The sequence below is a fragment of the Podarcis erhardii genome (assembly GCF_964252035.2).
Source record: "Podarcis erhardii genome assembly, chromosome: 8".
Classification (NCBI taxonomy): Eukaryota; Metazoa; Chordata; class Lepidosauria; order Squamata; family Lacertidae; genus Podarcis; species Podarcis erhardii.
This window is the reverse complement of record NC_138499.1, coordinates 60,342,170-60,364,639: the sequence shown is the minus strand read 5'-3', so window position 1 is coordinate 60,364,639 and position 22,470 is coordinate 60,342,170. Positions and strand designations below refer to the sequence as shown.

Here is a 22,470-nt window from a genome sequence, read left to right as displayed (position 1 = left end):
GCCAACATAGGGTTCAAACTCATGACCCTGATTCTCATGCTTTACCAACTGAGCTAAGAGGCCTGACCAGGACCACAATTTGCCTCTTCTGGTCTGATTAGAGCCCTGAACAGGACCTGCCCTCTTCACAGCGTTGTGCTGGAGGCCCCACTTGTCAATGAAATAACTTTGCTTGTAGCAGCAATGTTGCTATGATGTTGGTGAAGATAGTCAGGATTAGAGTACCATAGTGATCTTTCTAATTCGTGAGCCTACTGAACACCCCATCTTGAACACAACAGCTCCGACTGTGGCGTAACATGGCCCCAAGGCTCAGAAAGCATAACAGCCCACAGGGCTTATAATTTGTGGCCTAACAGTTTTGTGTCCCTGACATTAGTGACCTTTCCATTCATTGCCTTTCACTGGCCACATTCCAGTGAAGGCTTGTCAGCAAGAACAGTGATCGTCTGGCAATGAATGCCAGATATATGGTCCCTTTTTAAATTAAGAGGAGGAGACTGCCTTTTATTTTAGAGTGGAGTGCTGTGGTGGCACTCGTGACAACCCTCCAGATGTGGAACTACAAATCCCATCAGCCCCAGCCAGCAACAGGGATGATCAGAATCGCAGTCCAGCAACATCCAAAGGGAGACAGATTGCCCATTCCTTGTGCAGTGGTGGGCTGTCAAAAAGCACAAAAACACACACAGTTTTAACAACGGAAAATGGCGTCTAAACATTTCACATCTCCTCCTTCCGCAGTACCTTTTCTCCATATGGATTCCAGGCACAGGTTAACGTTATTGGATTCAATATTCCCAAATGACTTCACTTGCGTGTTGTATGTTTCATCTTTATTGGTTTCTAGAGCTGACTTAAATTGCGCAGTTTACACAAACCAAGCAAAATCCATCCCCTGGAAGCAGGAGAGGGGAGGACAAAATTAAGGCTACCAAACTTTGTTTCCTTTTGCCAATGGGAAAAAATATCAGGATGGATTAGGTGGACATAATTTGGGGCAATAGCTTGCAGTTTTTACTGACGTTTTTATTGCTGGTGTATAGAATTTAGAATTAATCAGATACACTGTTATTTCTCTCTTTCACTCCCTTCCTCCCAAATGAACATGGGAAGGGCCAAATTTCTTTCAATTGCTGAAATTTAGCGTGCAACTGAAAAACAACGTCAAGGCTAGAGGCACCGCAGGCGAGCTGTTAATGTGGGAACAAAAGGAAATTTGGCCAGTTTAATAACAAACGATGGTGGAGCTTTCCCAGAGATGGCTTAAGCCCAACTGGCCCTTTCCACCCCCAGAGCTACAGTATATATGCCTTTCAAGGATTTGCGGTCTGGCATAATCAAGACAGAGTAAACTTACATTCCTAGAAAGGAAAGAAATATAATTAACCAACACAACAAGGTTAGGCAGTATAATGCCCTAGGTTAAAATAACACCGCAGTTAAGAAGTGCTCAGTAAGCAATCAAAATCTATAGTGCACTGGTCTGTGCTGATCCAGGGAAGGAACTCAGAAAACTCCCAGTACATTATTATCTTTTAGGTACCCTGTAGAGATGGTTGTTCCTGAAAATATGAATAAAAAAAGATTTGGGGCCAGGGAATGGTGTGTGTTTTAGCATGTTTTAATACTTCCTCCTGCAGGGTTTTTTTCTCTCACTGTGTCTCTGTGTCACTTTCCATTTTCTTTAGTACTATAAATCAAGGCTTCTTGTTTTTGAAAAAAGAAAAAAAGATGTGGTTGTTCTAGAAGTAAGGAGATTGAAAAGAGCAAATATGCTATGGTCCTCACATGGACACTCTTAAAAGCATCACGTGGTAGCTGTTAACAACACTATGCAAATTCCCTACCAAGTGAGCAATGTATATAGGGAAAGGTGTGCGATTGAGAAACCTAAGCAAAAGAGCAGAATGTTGAGCCAAGAATCAGATCCCTGCACAGAGCTAAGCCTTTTATGCTGCACCAACTTACCTGCTTCTCTCTGAAAAGGATTTGGTCTCAGTGACCCATGCCTGAGTAATGCCACACTTACCACTGCACTCCATGAGCTCTCGTCCACACTTTTGTTTGTCCTGCCACTTTGCCCAAGGGAAACCTGCTCCTTACTGCTGAACTGGAACAAACGTCCATCGGGTTTTCCACAAACTGACATTTGCTCCGATTCAGCAGTAAAGAGCAGGTTTTTCCATAGAATGCAGTAGGGCTAATGGAAAACCACTCAGAGCCATTCTTTCCGGGCGTGAGACAAGCAAAGTGTGGATAAACCCTACGCTGGAATGCCTTGAGGATGCAGTTTAGAAGCTACCACTAGTGCAAAATTGTTTCCTGACAGACCCAGGCTGGCCACAAGGAGCACAGTACTCCCAGGGAACACAGGAAGTTACATTATTAAGAGATCAAACTATTCATCTTTCTAGCCTAGTAATATCTACCCTGTAGAGGCTCTGCAGGATCTCAGCCAGAAGGACGTTTGACTTCCTAGCATATTTGCAAGGATAACATGTAAAGTGGATCATATTCCGGGAGAATTTCCCCTTTTTGAATAAACTGCAATTTAATGGCCAGTATTTCTCTCTTGGATAAAACAAGTCTCGGGCAGACATGCAACTCATAATACAATCATAGAATTTTCTGCTGCACAACTGACATTCTAAATCACATGGGGAGACTCTGAAGAGTTCCCTGGTTCAGACCTCCTCCCTCCATTGGTTGGCAGGCGATTGGGGGGTGGGAAGAATTTAGCACACCCGTCCCCACTCTCTGTGCTAGCTTGTAGGTTTCACATGCAAGCAGAGCACCCAAGCAGGGCTTAGGAGGCATTGCATTTCTGACCTTCACTTCTTTGAACTGCTGCTGAGGTGGTAATGATTTGATTCATTTTTGAGACTTGAGGAAACAGCTAATACCAAACACAGTATCAATATCAGACCTTTGAAAGTGCCTAGTAGCGATTTCCAAAAACATCTGGGGGTATGGAGAACCCTGCTGGATCTAGCCAAAGGCCCATCTGTCTCAGTGTTGTGTTGTTCCTGTGGCCAACCAGATGCCTTATGGGAAGCCTGAAAGCAGGAGTTTGGTGCAATGGCACTCTTATAAGAGTGGAACGATCTCCTTCGGGAGGTTGTGGACTCTCCTTCCTTGGAGGTTTTTAAGTGTGGACATCTGTCATGGATGCTTTAGCTGAGATTCCTGCATTGCAGGGGGTTGGACTAGTGTAAACAGGAACGGTTTGGATTCTTAGATCACGGACTGCAGTTTCTTGAAGATGGACTTCTGGCAAGAGATGGGCTGCACCTCACAACAGTTGGAAGGAATGTTTTTGCCAAAAATCTCAGAAACCTCATCAGGAGGGCTTTAAACTGACTAATGTGGGGGAGGAAGACAGTGCTCCTGAAGGTAGGAGTCTATCAATTGATGAACATGATCATCCAAATGTCATAGACCAAATGGAGCAAACAGCACGCAGACCTAGTGGTGGGAGGAAAAAATCCTTAAATAAGAGACACAGGGGAATGATTAATGGACTTCAATGTCTGTACACTAATGCGCAAAGCATGGGTAATAAACAAGATGAGCTTGAGCTCTTGGTACAGCAAACTAAATATGACATAATAGGCATCACTGAAACCTGGTGGGATAAGTCCCACGACTGGAATGTAATAATGGAGGGTTACAATCTATTTCAGAGAAACAGACCAGACAAAAAAGGAGGAGGAGTGGCGTTATATGTCAGGGATGTGTATACCTGTGAAGAGATCCAAGATTTAGAACCTCAAAGCCAAAGTGAGAGCATTTGGGTCAAAATTAAGGGAGAGATGAATAACAGGGACCTCATTGTGGGCGTTTACTATAGATCCCCAAGCCAAACGGAGGACATAGATGATGCCTTCCTGGAACAGATGGCCAAGCATGCAAAAGGAAGGGAGATAGTAGTAATGGGGGACTTCAATTACCCGGATATTTGCTGGATGTCAAACTCAGCCAAGAGCATAAGGTCAAACAGATTCCTCACTGGCCTTGCAGACAACTTCGTTGTCCAGAAAGTGGGAGAAGCAACAAGAGGAACAGCCATTTTAGATCTGGTCCTAACCAATGTTGATGACCTGGTTAGTGGGGTAGAAGTGGAAGGATCTTCTGAAGTTTACTATACAGCGGAAAGGAGCAGCCAAGCATACTAGGACTCAATTTCTTGACTTTAAGAAAGCCGACTTCATAAAACTTAGGGAAGTGCTGGGTGAGATCCCATGGACAGTAATATTAAAAGGAAAGGGAGTTCATGATGGCTGGGAGTTTGTTAAGAGGGAGATAGTAAAAGCACAACTTCAGGCAATACCAATGAGACGGAAACATGGAAGGTGCCTAAAGAAGCCAGGGTGGCTATCTAAAGAACTTTTAACTGAGTTAAGATTAAAAAAGGATGTGTACAAAAAATGGAAAAGGGGGGAAACCACCAAAGAGGAATTCAAACAAATAGCCAGCACGTGTAGACACAAAGTCAGAAAAGCTAAAGCACAGAATGAACTCAGGCTTGCTAGAGAGGTTAAAAGCAACAAAAAAGGCTTTTATGGGTATGTTCGTAGCAAACGGAAGAACAAAGAAACAGTGGGGTCACTCAGAGGAGAAGATGGTGAAATGCAAACAGGGGACACAGAAAGGGCTGAACTCCTCAATGCCTTCTTTGCCTCAGTCTTCTCCGATAAAGAAAACAATGCCCGACCTGAAGAATTTGGAGCAAATGATTCAGCAGAGGAAACACAGCCCAGAATAACTAAGGAGATAGTACAAGAATACTTGGCTAGTTTAGATGTATTCAAGTCTCCAGGGCCAGATGAACTGCATCCAAGAGTATTAAAAGAACTGGCAGATGTGATCTCAGAACCACTGGCAGTCATCTTCGAGAATTCCTGGAGAACAGGCGAAGTCCCGGCAGACTGGAGGAGGGCAAATGTTGTCCCTATCTTCAAAAAGGGGAAAAGAGAGGACCCAAATAATTACCGCCCAGTCAGTCTGACATCAATACCAGGGAAGATTCTGGAGCAGATCATTAAGCAAACAGTCTATGAGCACCTAGAAAGGAATACTGTGATCACCAATAGTCAGCATGGATTTCTGAAAAATAAGTCATGTCAGACTAACCTGATCTCATTTTTTGACAGAATTACAAGCCTGGTAGATGAAGGGAACGCAGTGGATGTAGCCGACCTTGATTTCAGCAAGGCATTCGACAAGGTGCCCCATGATATTCTTGTAAAGAAGCTGGTAAAATGCGGTCTTGACTATGCTACCACTCAGTGGATTTGTAACTGGCTGACTGACCGAACCCAAAGGGTGCTCATCAATGGTTCCTCTTCATCCTGGAGAAGAGTGACTAGTGGGGTGCCACAGGGTTCTGTCTTGGGCCCGGTCTTATTCAACATCTTTATCAACGACTTGGATGATGGACTCAAGGGCATCCTGATCAAATTTGCAGATGACACCAAACTGGGAGGGGTGGCTAACACCCCAGAGGACAGGATCACACTTCAAAACGACCTTGACAGATTAGAGAACTGGGCCAAAACAAACAAGATGAATTTTAACAGGGAGAAATGTAAAATATTGCACTTGGGCAAAAAAAATGAGAGGCACAAATACAAGATGGGTGACACCTGGCTTGAGAGCAGTACATGTGAAAAGGATCTAGGAGTCTTGGTTGACCACAAACTTGACATGAGCCAACAGTGTGACACGGCAGCTAAAAAAGCCAATGCAATTCTGGGCTACATCAATAGGAGTATTGCATCTAGATCAAGGGAAGTAATAGTGCCACTGTATTCTGCTCTGGTCAGACCTCACCTGGAATACTGTGTCCAGTTCTGGGCACCACAGTTCAAGAAGGACACTGAGAAACTGGAACGCGTCCAGAGGAGGGCAACCAAAATGGTCAAAGGCCTGGAAACGATGCCTTATGAGGAACGGCTAAGGGAGCTGGGCATGTTTAGCCTGGAGAAGAGGAGGTTAAGGGGTGATATGATAGCCATGTTCAAATATATAAAAGGATGTCACATAGAGGAGGGAGAAAGGTTGTTTTCTGCTGCTCCAGAGAAGCGGACACGGAGCAATGGTTCCAAACTACAAGAAAGAAGTTTCCACCTAAACATTAGGAAGAACTTCCTGACAGTAAGAGCTGTTTGACAGTGGAATTTGCTGCCAAGGAGTGTGGTGGAGTCTCCTTCTTTGGAGGTCTTTAAGCAGAGGTTTGACAACCATATGTCAGGAGTGCTCTGATGGTGTTTCCTGCTTGGCAGGGGGTTGGACTCGATGGCCCTTGTGGTCTCTTCCAACTCTATGATTCTATGATTCTATGATTCTACCCTTGGGGTCCCTTCCAACTCTACAATTCTATGATTCGCAGGAACTGGTATTCATAGGAATAGTGCTCAACTCAGAGATCAAGCCCCTGAGTCATTTATATAGCACAGCACTTGTCCTAGGTGTTCAAAAGGTTCTTCACACATGAAATCCAATTCAGACTTTACCTTGGTCTAGCTCCGAGCTTCTCCAGTGTTTCGCCTGCCGTCTTCATAAGGGCTCCTCCAGTAACTTCACTTTGTCCTATCAATAATAAATGGCCCACAGTGAGAAATCATATCAAACTTAAAGGAGGAAGGGGAAACAGTGTAAAACAGAGCTTTAAAATCCTGCTCACGTATAAACAATAGGAGCATAATGAAAATATGCCTGCTGAGGCATCTGGTTATTGCCGTTGTAATAACACTATTCATAGCAAAAAAAAAAAAAAAAAAAAAGGCGGCATGCCACACAAAAGAAAGGCAAAATTAAATTTTGAAAAATACAGTACGGCTCCTGCTGCCAGACCCATCGAGCTGAGACCACACACCTGAGAGTCAATTACGGAATTCTTACAGACCTGTCACATGCTGCACTCACTGTGGGGAAATGACAAATGATTGTTTGCTACATGTCAAACCATCTACAACAACATCAGCATCAAGCAACATTGTCATGAACCTCCCCTCTTTCTATGCGCCGATCCTACAGCAGCTAATGTAGGGGACCTTGGACAACTGGATGTTGAAACCCAATAATACTAGAACCCAGGGTGGTCAAAGAGGTTGAATGGTGGGAGAAGTTCTGAAAGGAAGCCGTTCTTCACACAGCACATAGAATGGAACTTGATGCCTCAAGGTGCAGCAAAGGCCACCAACTTGGACAGCTTTAAAAGACTGAATAAATTCATGGAAGATAAGGCTATCCAGGGCTGCTAGCCATGTTGGTCATATATTTTCTCCAGCATCAGAGGCAAAATGCTATGGGTTATCAGCTGCTAAAGAGCTTTCATGCCCTTCTTCGGGCTTCCGACAGGCATCTGGTTGGCCACTGTGGTAAACAGGATGCTACGTAGACTAGATATGCCTTTGCTCCTCTCCCGTAGGCCTCCTCGTATGCTAAGCTGAGGAAATAGCAGCACTTGTTCTCTTGAGTGGATGTGTGTACAATGAATGTACAGTACTTGGGCAGGGGGAGAATGGAATCCATGCAACAAGTTGTGTCCCTTGACCTTTTTTGCATGGTTCCTATGTACATTCAAGCAGTATGTCAGACAGGAACCCACCCGCATATACCAGAACTTATGGGCATACAGTTTTTTATGTACAAAGGTATTTGCATAGACTAAGTCAGGGCTTGTCAGCATGATCCCGTTTCCCCCATTTGTGTTCAGTTGTGCTAATGTTTGCAATTAAATTATCTATGGGAATATATGTATGAAGAAGATCAATTGTGCTAGGGCTAGTTCTTGCACTGTTTTTCTCCTACACACCCAAGGAAGCTGACCTTGGCTGCGTGCACATCACAGCTGGCCTGGACTAGACATGTCCTAATAAGCTAGCGTTCCAAAAAGAAGCATGTTTGTTATGAAATAAATTATAAGAAACTTCCATGCACAACTCCCTCCCCTCCGCCACCCACATGTAAAAGTCTGTCCTATTAAGTAGAGGCTTGTAAAGGAATGAGTGGCTTAAGAAAAAAAAAAAATCCCCAGTGGGTGCTATGCTTTCTATAAATGCTATTATAGATAAAATAAAAAATAATCAATCACCTCTCTCAAACTGAAATGAAACAAGACTGACAATTTGGAACAGTGCTCAGTATTGTTACCCGGAAAAGTAAAGGTAAGTCGCATGGCACATGCAGTTGTAGTGCCAGTTTCCTCTTAAAGCCAGCCGAGGGACCTTGCAAACCAGTTGCTGGCTCCTGATCTCCTATAAGAAGTTACAAGGGGACTAGTGTTTGGGTCTGTACCAACCTTTTGCTTTTGCAAACATTTACATTGACATTACTACTCATGAAAACATACTAAGCAAAGCTCTGTTTTGGAAATTAGGAACATTTTTTTTCTAAAAAAAAATATGATTAAGACTCCAGTCCGAAATATATTAAATTGGAATGCTGCTGAAATCAATTTGATTTGATTTAGGGAAAACATAGTTAGGACCAGGCTACAACTTTGCTTAAATATTACTTTAATAATACTTTACTAGAATATGACTTGAATAAAAAATAATAATTGTATCAATGGTTTGCACAGTTACTATCAATGAGCTATTCTGAGTTACACTACAGTTCCTGTGACTATGTAGTTCATACAGGGCTGTCTCCATGTTGGCTCCACCTTGGCAAAGTGTTCTCTGGTGGATCCCTTTCTGTGTTGAAATCCCACCCACTCCCCTACCCCACAATGAGTTTACCTAGCAACAGCTGTCAAAGGAGCCCATCTTCTCACACGAAATGTTTCAACATCTATACAAAGCCACTGGGTGAAACTGTAAATAGCGTTAGGGCTGGGTGTAAGTCAGGCATAGGCAAACTCTAGCTCTCCAGATGTTTGGGACTACAATTCCCATCATCCTTGACCACTGGTCCTGTAAGCTAGAGATGTTGGGAATTGTAGTCCCAAACATCTGGAGGGCTGGAGTTTGCCTATGCCTGGTATAAATCAATATGCATACAGAATGATAGGATTGGAAGGGATTCCAAGGATCACCTAGTCCAACCTCCTGCAATACAGGAATCTCAAGTAAAGCATCCATGACAGATGACCATGGATGGACAGATGACCAGCATCACAAAGCACAGAGATACATGAAAATTAAAGAAACGCGGCTCGTTTGTCTGCTTGAGTAGGGAGTTTCCGACTTATGTCAGAAGCAATGGGGTTTTTTTCATCAGAGGAGGGAGGGAAGGAAGGAGGGTTGGGGGCTCAGTGCTGCTCATGGCATCCTTAACCATCACCCCAGGGTGCCACGATACATTGGTTGAAAAGCACTGCCCTAAAGAATGATAGCATTTATCCATGATGATGTAGGATCCTCAATACTTTGGAGCGTTGTGGGCTTCTGCTAGTGGAGTGGGGCTCCCCCCTCTCCTCCCCGTGCCCCCCAAAACTGGCTCCAGGGCAGTTGGGAGAACCCCTAGAACAGCATATGGGGGAAGGAGAGGGGGACTGTTCCACTTGGCAAGCGGAAAGAAAAGCTCGCCCTGATGGAACGATTGACATAGCACAACATTGAATTCCTTCCCCTGTATGCTTTTAATATCCTGATGCATGTCCACACGAACCACAAATGTCAAAAGGATATTAATTTAATCTCACTCCTTTTTTAAAAAAAAATACTTGTGTATTATATTAGACTCATTAATTCAGTTAACTTGTGAATCCTTGGAAATATATGTTTGTTATTTGGAACATATGCTCAACTTAAATTACTTGCAGAAATTCCAGTTTTACACATGATAAACTAGTTGAGTGGGAAGTGAAATGCTTAAAAAAAACAGCTGACACCCTGATCTTAAGCATCTGCATTGGCACATCCGTCAATCCCTAGACCAGCCTTCCTCAACATTGCATCTTCCAGATACTTTGAACTACAACTCCCATCAGCCCAGTCAGCATGGCCATTGGTCAGGTATGATGGCACATGGAGTATGACATATCTGGAGCGCATCAGGTTGTCCTAGAGCCTTCTGTCCTGGATAATTATCAGCCAGTTTCCACTGTCCCTTTCTCTGTGTCCAAGACGTTTAAGCAAATGGTAGGTTTTTGGATAGGATGGATGCATTCCGGTTGGGAAGACGGCTTTGTTCGGGGACTGAATCTGCACTGACAGATGACCTGCACTGGAAACTGCATGGGGGGAGCGTGGCATCGTCATTTCTGTAGGATCGCTCTGTGTCTTTCAACGCCACCTACTATGGTAACCTCTGGATTCTCTACCTGGGTTACAGATGGTTTTGCGACAGCTTCAGCACTATTTGAAAGGCAAGTTCCAGAAGGTGGTGCTGGGGGGCCACTGCTCAGCCCCTTAGCCTTTGGCCTATGGGTCCTATGGAACTCCCATTTCATCCCCTGCGCTTGTTATAGCTACTTTAAACCCACTGGCAATGGCCACTTAAAAGTATGGAGCACAAGCTAACCCAGGATAGCAGTCTGAGGAACTAAGGGGAATCAAAGCCACAAGAGACAATGTTTTAGGCCATGGGCAGGCAAACTAAGGCCCGGGGGCCGAATCCTGCCCAATCGCCTTCTAAATCTGGCTCACGGACGGTCTGGGAATCAGCATGTTTTTACACGAGTAGAATGTGTCCTTTTATTTAAGATGCATCTCTGGGTTATTTGTGGGGCATAGGAATTCATTCATTTCCCCCCCCAAAAAAAATAATAATCGGGCCCCCCACAAGGTCTGAGGGACAGTGGACCAGGCACCTGCTGAAAAAGTTTGCTGACCCTTGTTTTAGGCTTTACTGACAAAATTAAAACAAACTCATCATTGGGGCGAAATGGCATCAATATCAGATTAAAAGGTAAAGGTAAAGGTAAAGGTGCCCCTGCCCGTACGGGCCAGTCGTGTCTGACTCTAGGGTTGTGCGCCCATCTCACTTAAGAGGCCAGGGGCCAGCGCTGTCCAGAGACACTTCCGGGTCACGTGGCCAGCGTGACGAAGCTGCAACTGGCGAGCCAGTGCAGCACACGGAAACACCGTTTACCTTCCCGCTGGTAAGCGGTCCCTATTTATCTACTTGCACCCGGCGGTGCTTTCAAACTGCTAGGTTGGCAGGCGCTGGGACTGAGCAACGGGAGCACACCCCGTTGCGGGGATTCGAACCGCCAACCTTTTGATCGGCAAGTCCTAGGCACTGAGGCTTTTACCCACAGCGCCACCCGCATCCCTAATATCAGATTGCTGATCATCTAATAAAAATATGTAACTTTGTCCCTAAGCTCAGCCTCCTTATGTGGTGTGAGGTGGTGTGCCTCTGAATAGCAGTTGTGGGAGAACATAAATGCAGATAGCTCTGTTGCGTTCAAGCCCTGCTTATGGGCTTCCTATAGGCATCTGATTGTCTACCGTGAGAACAAGATGCTAGGGCAGGGGAGGTCTTTTGCTTGATGCAGTAGGTTCTCAACAACTGGCAAGTAGTGTAGCTCAGAGACCAAGCATCTGTCTTATATGCCAGACAAACAAAAAGTATGCCAGACAAACAAAAAGCAGATCCCACAAGCCTGAAGAGCTTCTATTCCTGATACGGATTATGGAAACAAGCCAATCCCGTGCCTCCGCAGCCACATTCTGTCCATCCAATCACTGCTCCAGAAGTGCGTAGGACCAGGCATAGTGCCCTCCTCTACTGGTACAATGCCACAAATAAGAGTTTGGGTGCTAGCCATCACAAAGAAGCTCAAGACCTAGTACCAGAATGTCAAGCACTGAAAGTGTTAAGGGCAGGCGTGCGTCCCTGAAACTAGCTGGGGAGGAGGTGGAGCCTTGGAGAGTTCTGATATGTGATATTCTAAGGACCATTTGAGCATCCCAGCCACTGCAGTCCAACTCTGAATGCTGGTTTTTTTTCTAGTGCCTGCCTCATGAGGAAAATGGCTCTTGCTCACTTGTAAGGGACTGCAGCGCAAGCGGCTGTTTGCACTGTGGCAATTCAAGTAATTCTGTAAGTCTGCTTTTTTTTCTGCTAGTAACAGCCTGCAAGGAACTCTTCCGAATCCGTTGCCGAATGCAGAATGCAATAAAGGGTTAAATGATACACCAATTAAACACAGCAGATATAAAAACATGGAAATTTATATCTGAATCAGATTGGATTGCACAAATTACTGAAGACCACATATTTTCACGCAGTGATGTGGACTTTTGGTAGGCAGCAGCCTTAAATGGCTTGTGGGTGGTGCTGACCGTACCTTTCAAATATACAGTGGTACCATGCAAAAATTTTGTCAAACTTTCAGCTAAAACTCTGTGCAAACTAAAAATACAAGGAGAAGCACTCCATCAACAAACAGATTATGTAAATTAAATGCAAAATATAACATTTAAAAATAGTATTATAAAAATGTATAGTGGGCGTATTTTGTTAAATATGCTTTTGCAATAGTAATCAAGTATGCCAATAGATGACATCTCTACCACTAAGGCAAGTTAGTGCATAATTAAGAAGTCTTGTAGTTGAAAAGAACTACTGCATAATTTTGCTTTTATAAAAACCACCTTTTAAATATTCTTTGAATCTGCTGATACGAATGAATTATTTTTTTAATGCATTTACTCAAATTAACAGTATTTTCACCCCAGTGCAGATTTTCAACCCTAATATATTCTAGCTCCCCTTACTATTTCAAGTGCATTCAGAATCTGTCTGTATCTGAACACATAGTGACAATCTTGAATTCCACTTTTGGATGCAGTCCTGTAGTTTTACATGAGAGTAACCCCCACTGAACTCAACAGGGCTTACTTCTGAGTTAGGCATTGCCCTGTTAGGAACCAACATTAATATACTGTCACTCAATTCCTCTGTCTCTCCATAGTAATGGCTACTACTGAAATTTAGTACCAAAAGAGCACATTCAGAATATTAGCATGTTTTGATAATGTCTTATATTCAGTTCTTTCTTTCTAGAAAAAGAGGTCACCATGAAGTTTCTACACTAAGTGCAGCACTTTTTAACAACAACAAAAGAGGTGCAGGTATTGCGTACCCCCGAAGAAGAAAAAGCACTACTTATATTGCTGCCTAGTTGATTAATTTCAACCCCCCCTCCCAAAATGGACGGAACATTTTAGTTTAACCAGACATATAACTATAAAATCACTGGATAAGAGTTGAATGAATAATAACAATCCTCATAGCCACGTACAGAGTTTTCATCTGCTTTGTCGACTACAACCATTTTCAGATTATACACTTAAGTAGTCGAACCATAACGCTCATTGGCAGCATAAAGCTCTTCTATATTGCAATCAGATAACCGTTCAAATGAGGGGAAGGGGGGGGGAGATTTATCTAATTCAAAGTATATATACTGTACAGATCGTACGGTTGAAAATCTCCTGCAGTTTAAAGCACTTGAGCATTACGGTATCCACAAACCTGTAACAGAATTCCATCCTACGCCCAGAAGCTAAACAAAATCGCCAAGGATGATGGAAAAGCAGGCGTGTAACACATACATGGCTGAAAGCATGAAACACATGGCTGCATTTCTCCTGTGCTGTAGAAGTTAAAGGTGCTGAACCACTTTTGTCTCTTTCTGATATGGATCCAAGATGCCAGGCATGGAGACCAGGGCAATGAAACTAATGCAGTCAGCCTTAGCAAATTAGGTAAATTAGAAATCGTTTGATGGCATTCTATTGTTGCCATTGTAATCACAGTAATTTTCATTGGTAATGGTGCTTCGTGATGAAGTGGGATTCTCACGGAATAATTGTGAAAGGTATACTGGAAGAATCGGCATGTAGCATCTGGCTGCAAAAAGGAAGAAAAAAAGCTCTTCGGATTCAAATTGGCATTATATTTTATCTTGAAAATTTATTAGAGATTCACATCATGCCATTTTAAGTGGAAAAGGTGAAAGCAGAGTAATTTTGTTCTATGAATTATTCATAATTATTCAGACTGGGTGAAGCTGCCATCCAGGCACTGACAGTTTCTTCTGCTCTGAGCCTCCATTTACGCTTGTCATTTTTATTCCTTTATCTGCGATCGCTTTCTTAGTTACAGAAGTTGTCCCTTAGGGCTTCCTCTTCACAAAACAAAAACAAAAACCTGAGTCTTTCAAATCAGCAAGAATGCAAAGGATGTGCTGCTTGCCACAAATCACAGTTCTCCACGAGCTTTTTCTCTCCCCCCATCACATCGCCCCCCCTCCAATAGCATTTTGAAAACCCACATCCACAACGTTGCCTGTTCTTTGATTAGATGGCTTTAGAGAAGGAAAAAGGAAAAAGAAACAGCAAAATACAAAAAAAGAGAGCGTGTTGCAACTGAAGAAGAGTTATATATTCTCCTGAAACAACAACCCAGAAGATAGTGGTGTTTTGTGCGTCTTCCTTTGTTGTCAATGTAACCCATTCTAGCTGCATAGCATCACGCAGAAAGAAACAACTGTTAAGGCAGGCTGACTTCAGTGCCCTCGCTTCCAATGTGACGCGGACAAGGACTGCGCTCACGACAGACTAATCCACACAAATATACACTTAGGAGGCTAAAAAAAAAGAGAAAAGAAAACCGCAAGTAAATAGCTGCTTATGGAAAATGTAAAAAACAGAAACCAGCAGCAGTTGGGTAGCAAAGTGGAGCACTCGATTCTCACAGGCTGAAAGCGAAAGAGATTGCAATCCCAGAGATTCTCCACTTGATGGCTGGCTGTGACACTGCTAGCCGACTGCTACCCTGCATCCATCCAAAAGGACTGGGATTGATTTAGGTCAGGGAGTCTGCTTTCTCGCTTGAGCTTTTGCTCTAACCGGTGGGAGAAACTGTGGCTATATCTATAGGACCAGGAACTAATATATTACTCTGGGATATTGAGAAGGCTTCCGCAGCAGAGCACTTGCAAAAAAACAACAACCAAAAAAACAGAAGGGGGGGTTAAAAAGGCCCCAGACAGTAACAGGTATCGTCTCCTTTGTCCTGTCCCTGCAGGTGTGTGTCGTTGTGGCGTAAGCAACTGTTCACATACAAGGCAGAAAAACCAATCGCTCTTCGTCAGAGGCAATTTAGGTAAAAGGCTCCGAGCAGTGCGTGCCTCCGTTCAAGAGATGCTGCAAATGTCTGAAGCTAACGTGCACATCCAGGTGGTATGCTTCTCCTGGACAAAGGTAAAAAATGTACACCGCAGTAAAACAGATGGAAGGTTTTTTAATACAAAATAATAAAGCCTATGCTGCTCCGTGCCCGGTTCTAGGCGTCTGCTTTGCCGCACTGCGACTAGAAAACTGCAGCAGGGAGAGCTCTGGCACTTGCGATAATGTAGAAAGCAGCAGCTCTGTGACAAAGCAGTCAGCTGACTTGCACTGTTATAATTCAATGTCCTCTCTAAAAATAAGGCCAGTTTCTAAGCTAGCACCAGAGGATGACCCGGCATACCAAATCCAGCCCCCCAAAAACCTGCAGGGATGCAGTGGTGCCAGGGATTCTTCTATTATTACCCTATATCAGATGTGTTGTTTTGAGCTGTTTTGCATGGGGTGACTTGTTTTTGGGGGTGGGAGTCCTGCTGCTTTTAGTAGAGTTACCCTTTGGCATACAGAACTGTTCGCAGCGTTTCTAAAGCTGCTACATAGCTCTTAGCATCATCATCAAGTGAGGAGCAACAGATAGGCAGGAATGGGTTACAGAAGGTTTGCTAACATGACTCTGAACATGTCTCTGCTGCCCAGATACTGAAGTAATGGGTGCCGTGGGAAAATGCAGACCAAGAAAGGAACGGCAAATTCTAAGAGTCCAGGAGAAAGCTCTTTAGTCTTCATTATGCTGGTGCTCAGACAGCAACCCTCCTCCTACAGGTGACAAACGTGCAGCAGTTCTCAGCTAAAGCTAACACGAGCTGATGTCTGAAAATTAGGAGAGCATGCCGACATTACACATTAAAGCCAGTTTTAAACACGTTCAAGTGTCACAGTACCAAATCAAGGATCCCTGGGAACTTTAATTCTATGAAGGAGCCATGGTCCCAAGAGAGCATTAACATGAAAAACAACAGAACCCTGTGGCACCTTGAAGACTATTGTGACACTAGGTTTTTGTCAGCAAAGGCCTACTTTAGCAGATAGATCATTTTGGGGGAAAATTCTGGATGACTAAACCGGTTTCAGTCTAGTTGAAATGCGTACTGTGCCTGGGCATGAACACCAAAATATTTCATCCGAAGTGACCCAACAGAAGCCACTGGTAGCAGAGAAACCATCTTCTAGTCTACCCATCTTTGACTAGGGCTGCAATCCCATGCACTACTGCATTCAGAGGGCTTGCTTCTGAGGGAAAAAAATGAGTATGTTCAGAATATTAAGCTAGCATATGCCTGATCCAAAAGGCCAGTCTCTTTGTAAAGGGTTCTCAGCCATCTAGTCTCCTTTATAATAAGATAATAAATTATTATTTGTACCCCGCCCATCCGACTGGGTCATAGCTGTCAACGTTTCCCTTTTTTTAAGGGAAATTCCCTGATTCCGAATAGGATTCCTCGCAAGAAAAGGGAAAAGTTGACAGCTATGGACTGGGTTGCCCCAGTCTATGGTATGAAGCTGCAGGGTTTGAATCAACCTTTCCCTGATCAACTAAGTAGCCAACGATTCCATCTCTCCACCAGCCACTCCTGTGCCACACTGGCAGAAAATACTGCTGTATCCAGAAAAGTGTTAAGGCTATTGTTCTGTGGATGGGGAAAGGGAGAATTCATCACCCATGTCCTCTTTCACAGGACCAGCTACAATTCCAAACCTAACCTTGCTACACTTCAGTCATGCTCTGATAGGCTTGATAGCCTACAAGCCTGTGCCTTTCTTTGCTTAAATTAGATGTGCAGAGGATCCTGCAAGGGCTGAGGACTCCTGCCAGGTGAATTGCTGGCAATTAGATTTGCTGCCACCAGCTTCCTTAAAAAAAGCCCATCACATATGTGCTCTGTGACTGTAGGAAAGGTGGGAAATGTTTATCTGCTGCTGACAGCCACAGTCTTAAGGATGTTGCTATATAGCAGGAGTCAGCAAACTTTTCCAGCAGGGGGCCGGTCCACTGTCCCTCAGTCCCTTGTGGGGGCCGGACTATATTTTGAAAAAATAATCATGAATGAATTCCTATGCCCCACAAATGCATTTTAAATAAAAGGACACATTCTACCCATGTAAAAACGCCAGGCAGGCCCCACAAATTCCCGGACCATACGTGGGCTGGATTTAGAAGGCGATTGGGCCGGCTCTGGCCCCCGGGCCTTAGTTTGCCTACCCATGCTATATAGATACAAGAAGTTTCTTTTTAAAAAAAATTAAGTTCAATGTTTTATTATATTTTTATATACATTGGAAGCTGCCCAGAGTGGCTGGGACAACCCAGTAAGATGTGTGGGGTATAAATAGTAAAATTATAATTATGGAATGGGGTGTCCCTATTTTCATTGGAGAAATGTTGGAGGGTGTGGTACAGCTGTAGTGCATCTGGCAGGTGGCTCAGTGGGGGTGAGTGCCCCGTGGTGGGTAGTGGTATGGTGGTAGTGTGGCAGAGCAGGGTGGCACTTCCTGTTTTGCCTCAAGTGGCAAAATGAGACGTACCACCCCTGACCTCAGGATTTCAGAACTTGCACCTTACCACCTCCACCTTCCCCCACGGCTGCGGGGCTCTCAGCATTAGTGGCTGTGGCGGTCACAGCCTAGGCGGGTCTGCAAGCAGCCAGTCTTCCTGCAGCTGAGGAACCCTGCTGGCCGTGGATGCTGTGACGGATGCCACAGGGGCTCCTGCTCCAGGTGCGCCAATCTCAGCCTGGCTGGCACGAGGCTTGCCCAGTCCGCTGCCAGGCTTACCCAGCACCAGGTCAGGTGAGTTCCCTGGACCCCTAATTGGGAACCACTGGTCTAGGACATCAAGGATGTCTGTCTATGCTCTGCTAGTCAATAGAGTTTCAGGTGGAAAAGGTTGGCAGGGAGCTGGAAGCAAATCCTCTGTTGCCCTGCAGCTCTCTGAAGCTGCCTTTGGAAAACAGGAGGAACACCGTGTGTCCGAAATACCCTTCCATTCACTGCTCCCAAAGCCAACTTCCAGACTGCATTCAGGAATGTGGGAAATAAATCTCTTTCATCTCATGTGACCAAATTTAGCATCCACCCACCTCCCACCAGTCTCCAACATTCTGCTTCTTGATATTAATAGGGATGTGGGGAACTGGGTTTTATACAGAGAGATTGGAAATAGGCCAGAGAAAGCTAGCTGAGACACACTTCTGTTGAAATCAGCAGGGCATCTGAACACCCATGGGGCACTTCACGAATTGTAAGCATCAGTCCTACTAGAACACACATGCACGACAAATGCACATGTATGTGTGACAAATGCAGACATGTATGTTCCCCCCACCTTGATATCTTGTGTAGGAAAGCCATCATGTATCAAACTGCCTAAAATGCACTACATTTTAGTGCATTATATATATAAAATTCCATGTAATTCAATATTATTGCCAGGTACCGACTCAGCAATACATCTTACTGTTTGCCTCTTTCCTCTGGGTGGCCGTGGATTTAAATGGTGATTTGCTCACAGTCACTGCAGGTTTCTGATTTATTAAGCAATAATGAATAAAAGAAACATGCCACCCTGCTTTCCCTATTAAAGACAACTATTGCATTACTTATTTATTTGCACTCTCCTTAAATAAAGTTCAGCTCAGACGGATTCGAAGAGTAATATTCTGGGCCAGATGTTCATCTGAAGTGTTGAGAGGCTAGGATGAGATGGGAAATTTGAAAAAGGGTGGCAGGGGGGTTCTCTTAAGGTTGCCTGTTCAAATGAGTTCAAAAGGTAGGGAGACAGAAGGGATTCTGTTATATTGCAGCCCACGTAATATCAATGGAAGGGATCAATATAGAGCATTAGAAAAGTGTAGGGTAAACCAAAAGACAGGAAATCAAAAAATGCTGCTAGCCCCCCCCCCCAGCATGTTCAACAATGGTCTTTAAAAAGATCTGAATGCACTTTCCCACTGGTCTCATGCACTTTCCCAGGGGCCAGCGCTGTCCGGAGACACTTCCAAGTCACGTGGCCAGCGTGATGAAGCTGCTCTGGCGAGCCAGCACCAGAGCAGCACACGGAAACGCCGTTTACCTTCCTGCTATAAAGCGATACCTATTTATCTACTTGCACTTAGGGGTGCTTTCGAACTGCTAGGTGGGCAGGAGCTGGGACCGAAGGACGGGAGCTCAGCCCGCAGCGGGGATTCGAACCGCCGACCATACGATCGGCAAGTCCTAGGCACTGAGGTTTTACCCACAGCGCCACCTGCGTCCCAAGTTAAGGCCTTGTGCCTGCTTAAATTAAAGTCTTGGGTTTTTTGTTAGTTCTGCAAGGAATGAGTTTTGTTTAACTTGGTGAAATCTAGGCTCACAAGGGTCAAATCTGATAGTATTTAGGCACATAATATAACAGATTAGGAGATGACACAAGCCTAAAGATCTTATCTTTATGTGATCAAGTCACAGCAGCTGGCTTCCCCTAGCAGCTTAACTCCTTGCTTCCTACCATTTATTCTCTCTCTTGCTTTTATCTCTGCTTTTCCTTTCCAACCACCCCTTGAGCCAGTTTTGCACCCTAGCACTGAGAAAAGTAAGATATCAGTGACGAAAACCCTGCACCCTACCCAATGAGAACTTTCAGACATTTTTGTTCACCTGCGGAAATTTTCAAAATGCAATTCATTTTTTCATTAATTGATGAGTGAAACAAAACACACGAAAAATGCATTAGCATTACTGCAAATAGCTGTTAACCAGTAACAAGCACATATAAAAAGCAAGATAACGAGAGTGTGCCATAAATATATAATTTCACTATTAGATCACAGAGACACTCTGAAATTCATTCTAGGAGTCCATCTCTAGGCTGAACCAGCAGTAAACTAGGCATATTTTTAGTTGTTTGAAGACATACTTGATAGATGAGTTTGGAGTAAATTCATGCAACTGAGCCTAAAAGATCAGCAGGGACACATTTTCAGCAGTGCTTACCTCTATGCCAAAGGGTGGGGAATCTTTCTTGGCCTGGTGGGCCAGATCTTTATTTCCCTCACACTGCCAAACCAACTTTGACAGGAAGGTGGGGCCACCCAGCTACCAATCACCTGATATCCTACTGATGTCATGTGACTGACACGTCCCCCTACACCAGGGGTAGTCAACCTTTTTATACCTACCGCCCACTAATGCATCTTTCTTGATGGTAAAAGCCTCACCTTCAAATTGTTGGACCAATTTAAAACTGGCCAGGTGCCAGTTCCATTTGCTTATATAAGCACACGAACACACAGATAAAACCCCAGGCATAATGAGCATGTCAAGTGTTGCAAAACAAGGGAGATCAGGCACCGTCCTGTTCAATAGGAGACAAATGTTTATCAGTTTTGATAAACTCTCTTGCTTGCACCGACTGTATAAATGAGCACTGTGGAAAGTAATAGCTGCAATGTTCATTGCAAATTTTTAGGTATTATATGGTGCCAGTAATATCACAGACATTGTGAGAAAAGGTTTGCAGGTCTGTGTTTTTTGTAGCAGTGAACTGGTCTCGTGAAAATTCACAGGTGTGTGGTATATACACAGGGTCATGGTCCCCTTTTCCGTACAGCACCCATCCATGGTAAATGTTAATTGATTTGGTTATTGTGGTAGAAGTCATTATATTAAAGGAGAAATTTTAATTAGGTGAGAACTGGAAGAATGCTTATATGGCTTCTCTGCTCCAGTTGCTTCCTGGAGCTCTCTCTTTCCCCTGTATCATTCAAAACAGAGTTGTGCTTTGAATACAAGTAAAAAAGTAGATTGGGGGTATGTTTGGAGTAGAAAAAGAGTACAGCTGGAAACAAGAGTTGGCAACTGCTCCTTCCAGATACTGTTCATAATTCCCCTCTTAAAGCGGCTTTTCTTCTTCACTGCCAGTTTTTTGTTTATATGCTTTATAAGGCATGCCGTTTCTGCAATATGGTGCCTTTATTATACTTTATATGGCATGCAATTTCTGCACAATTAAGCAAAGCATGAAAACAAATTGGCCTAGTTTTTCCACATCTGTGGCAATGTAATATGTGACTAGGAATTTACCCATTGTGCATATCTCCTTAGGTGTTGTATACTGTACTTATTAAGAAGTAATTAAAGATAATTTTGACCCACAGGTTATCTAGTGTGGCAAAATATGCTGTGCAGGTAACTTTCTTCTCATCTATGCACTGTGTTTTTCTAGCCACTTAACATTACAGTGGTACCTCAGGTTAAGAACTTAATTCATTCTGGAGGTCTGTTCTTAACCTAAAACTGTTCTTAACCTGAGGTACCACTTTAGCTAATGGGGCCTCCTGCTGCCACCATGCCGCCACACAATTTCTGTTCTCATCCTGAAGCAAAGTTCTTAACCTGAGGTACTATTTCTGGGTTAACGGAGTCTGTAACCTGAAGCGTCTGTACCCCGAGGTACCACTGTATAGCAAAATTATTTTTACGTGATAATGTCTTCAATAGTCGTGTCAGTGATTTTAATCATTGCTGTCTTGAATTTTAGACCTGAATACATTTTCTTGAAAGATGAGTTCATTACTAAGACTTTTAAGTTTGAGTATTGATATTCAAATAATGGCTAGCATTTTGTTGCTGCTGCCTTCAATCCAGTCAATTTAGACAGGATTGTACTTTCTGCTGTACTGCCCATCACAATGATCACTCTCCACCTACCTCGGACTGACGCTGTGCTTTCATGAGCGGGACTGTAATACTGTATTGTAGTATTTCATGTTTTTGAAGCCACCAAGAGTATGTCATTGTGAATCCTATATAAATGCTATAAACAAATAAATGGAAAGCATCTGATCAATATAAAGTTCTGGTCCGTTTGTGCTATTGCTTCAAAACCACACTTTACAATTTTGTGCTAGTCCCTAGTACAAAGACCCTAACCATTGCTCCTACAGTATATGCTCTTAGCTTTGTGTCCTAACATTTGGCTTCTCCACTGTTCTACTGTCAGTTCCAAAAATAACATTTAAGTCATCCTGTAATCTGAAGTTCCCTATCTCTTATCAAGGAAGATGCACACAAGAAGGTGATGGACTGAAGATGGAGGGTCCTGTTTGAGGGTCAGGGCAGAGAGGGCCTCCCAGAGGGGCAAGCTCCCAGGCAGTGCTGGATTAAATCCTGTGGAGGCCGCTAGGCAGCCAAAATCTCGAGGGGGGGGGGCTCATGCATGCACTCTAGTGGGATAACATTGAACTAAGAAAGTTCAACTGTAATTTTCTTTCAAGATCAAATCAATGTTATTGTGATCCATTGTTGCAGGGCACATAAAAGACGTAGGGCCCAATAGGCCAGTGCCTATTCTACCTATTTATTGTTTCTTATGTGAAAAACTTTCAATGAAAATTGA

The 22,470-nt window shown here is 43.8% G+C and overlaps 1 long non-coding RNA gene across 1 annotated transcript in view; it reads right to left on the bottom strand.

The window, feature by feature from the left end:
- Nucleotides 1-22,470, bottom strand: part of LOC309348358 — a 104,484-nt gene that overhangs the window by 73,985 nt on the left and 8,029 nt on the right. Inside the window, exon 2 of the long non-coding RNA XR_014159343.1 lies at nucleotides 6,519-6,594. This is a non-coding gene — a long non-coding RNA (uncharacterized lncRNA). The remainder of the gene's footprint in view (nucleotides 1-6,518; nucleotides 6,595-22,470) is intronic.